The sequence below is a fragment of the Aulonocara sp. 'chitande type north' Nkhata Bay genome, linkage group LG19, assembly GCF_057382095.1.
Source record: "Aulonocara sp. 'chitande type north' Nkhata Bay isolate Kocher_YH1m ecotype deep benthic linkage group LG19, A_spYH_male_GT1.1, whole genome shotgun sequence".
NCBI lineage: Eukaryota > Metazoa > Chordata > Actinopteri > Cichliformes > Cichlidae > Aulonocara > Aulonocara sp. 'chitande type north' Nkhata Bay.
In genome coordinates, this window is record NC_141362.1 from 1,826,713 (window position 1) to 1,829,785 (window position 3,073).

The following is a 3,073-nucleotide window of genomic DNA, read 5'->3' on the forward strand; positions in this document are numbered from 1 at the left end:
CCTCAGCTCAGTCACGCCTACAGGAAATACACACGCTCACCAACCGCTGAATTAGGCACACGAGATACTCCGACACCGTGCAGCTGCCGCAGATTTGTCACCTGCACATCCAAGATGGAATCTGCTGTTCCACCCACATCCCAAAAGTGCGTTAATGGTTTGAGGTCTGGCGATTGTGGAACCCCCATTTGCGTTTAGTGAACTCACTGCCTTGTTCAAGAAATCAGTTTGAGATAGTCTGAAGAACACTTAACTATACAGCATCTAACACTTTACGAGATAATTATAATATAAATTGGGAAGCTGAAACACTTAAATACTTGGGAATAATTCTAACTAAGAATATTTCTAATCTATCACAAGTAAAGTATGGTCCCATAAAATTTGATTTAGATAGGTGGAATCTGGTGCCTTTCTTAAATTTAAATTCAAGGATATTAGCAGTGAAAATGAACGTACTCCCAAGACTCCTCTATTTATTTAGAACTTTGCCTGTTGAAGTAAGTCAAACACAGTTTGCGGAATGGGACAAATGGATTTCGCGCTTTATTTGGCATGGGAAAAAAACAAGAATTAAATTTAGATCTTTACAGTTAAGCAAGGCAAAAAGGGGGGGCAACGCTCGCATGCTTACAATACTACTATTATGCATCTCAGGTCATCCCCCTGCTGCAATGGTGTAACCCGAATTTGAAAGCTAAGTGGAAATCCATAGAATTCAATACAACCCCTAAATTCCAACTACGAGCCTCAATTGCGGATAAAAAAAAATTGGCAGACCGTTTAGAAGATAAAGGACCATGGATTAGCCACACTTTAAAAATATGGAATAAAGTGACTAAAATATGTGGCAGTGAACGAATACTAAAAGTATTTAGATGGTGTGCTTATGACACAGATTTTAAACCAAATGAAAGTGATAATAGATTTCAGTCCTGGATAGAGAGTGGACTAACAACATTCCATTCCTTCACACATAAAGGGACACTACAGAGTTTCCAGTCTTTACAAATAAGAAATGGCTTAAGACAAGTAGATTTCTTCAGGTTTCTTCAAATGAAGGATTACTTTAATAAACACTGCAATATCCCAAACCCAAATATGGTTGAGTCAGAAATTTTTAAGATAGTTAAATTAGCATATGATAGTTCTCTGGGAAAGGCAATCTCCAAACTATATGATGTGCTCCTTCAAGCAAGGAAGGATACTACTCAAAATGTTAAGATTAAATGGGAATTGGAATCGGGGATGGGTATAACAAACGAGAACTGGGAGAGGATTTGTAATTTTCATTGGTACTCAACAAGTTCTTTATCTTGGAGAGACCACTGTTGGAAGAACATTATTAGATTTTTCAAAACCCCTCATCAAACTAAATATAAAAATGGGACAGCAGAATGCTGGAGATGTGGATCAGAAGAGGCACATCATTATCATATCTTTTGGGACTGTCCTAACTTAAAAAATTACTGGCTGGGAATCCCTAAAACTTTGTGTGAGGTTTTTAAGATAAAATTTGACATCAATTTTGTAAATTTGTACTTGGGCTTGGTTGCTGGCTCGGTCCGGGGAGGGGACACAAAACTCTTACAAGCGCTATTAGCGGCCAGCAAAAAATCAATAACCAGAAAGTGGTTAAATCCAACTCCGCCAACACTTGAGGAGTGGTTTAATGTGGTTTTCGAAATATTTAAAATGGAAAAATTGACATTCTTTTTAAAAATTCGAGAAAAGACAAATTTTATAAAATATGGAATAAATGGATTAGCTTTGTGTCCCCCATACGCCCTAAATTTAGGTAAGACCAGCCCTGAATTGGTGTATCTCCCATGTATTGTACAATGTCAGGTTGACCCTCAACTTCATAATATGTACCTAATGTAGTCGTTGTAAATAAGTTAAATATGCTGCATTATGTAACACACTGTCAAGCCAATGAGTTATTTTTTTTTGTTATCAGAATGTAAAACAAAAGGACTAAGAAAAAGGTTGTTTTTTCTTATCCTTTTTTTTTGGCTAAATAATGTCAATGCACTTTATTGTAACAAGTCCTTTTTTTTCTCTTCAATAAAAATATAATTAAAAAAAAAAGAGATAGTCTGAAGTTTGTGAAATTGTCCAGCAATCAGAAGATGATAAAGGGATGGACATAGCAGCCTGTGGTGTTCAGTGGCGGTCCTAGCCTGTTTGGAGTCCCGGGCGAACACTCCCTCTGGCGCCCCCCCACCCCATAAACACACTCTGATAGTTTCAGGATGAGCTGCCATTATCCAATCACACATCTGCTTACCTGCATCTTTTGCTCGTTTCTCCTCCTCTTCTTTTCTATTTTTTCTAAACTGAGCACCTGATGGCTTTGAACTTTTCTTGTCCATCTTCCATTGGTTTTAATTGTGCACTCCAGTATGAACACAAATCCACCAACTCGAGGATCACCACAACATAACCTAACAGACGTACACCCAAGTTCACAGATTCACTTTGTCTAAGGTGTATTTCTGGGATTTCACACAACCCAGGATTCAAATCATGAATACATAATGGGCTTGGATTTACAACATTATAAATGAAATGTGCTCTATTTGGAAGCAGCCGGTGTTGTGCCAAAAAGTGATTGTCTGCCAGAAAGTGATTGCCGTCCGCGGGAGCGCGCGCAGCTGCTTAAAGCTGCAGCGCCTGGATTACTTGCGTTGCCAGCTACTTCTGTGCAACTGATATAACGTGGGGGAAAAAAACCCAAACACATTTATGCCTTTGTTATTAGGCAAAGGTATGCATTTATGGAGCTTTAACGTTTCTTGTAACCGAATTATGACGCTTGTCAGAAGGTTGCTTTCAGTGTGTAGCGCAGTCACGAATGACTACACGCATCACGATGGAATAATTAATGCCTACAGCTTTAGTATGTCTACTCTCGTTGTTCATATTTGTTATAAGACTGTCGAATAGTAGTTAAAACAATAAAGACCTATTGTGCCAGTATCACCATGACTCTTTCTTGTTTGTTCAGAATAACGACTGAGAACATGGCATTTTAGCGCTACCAAAAAGTGATTGTGGCCTATAACTTGTC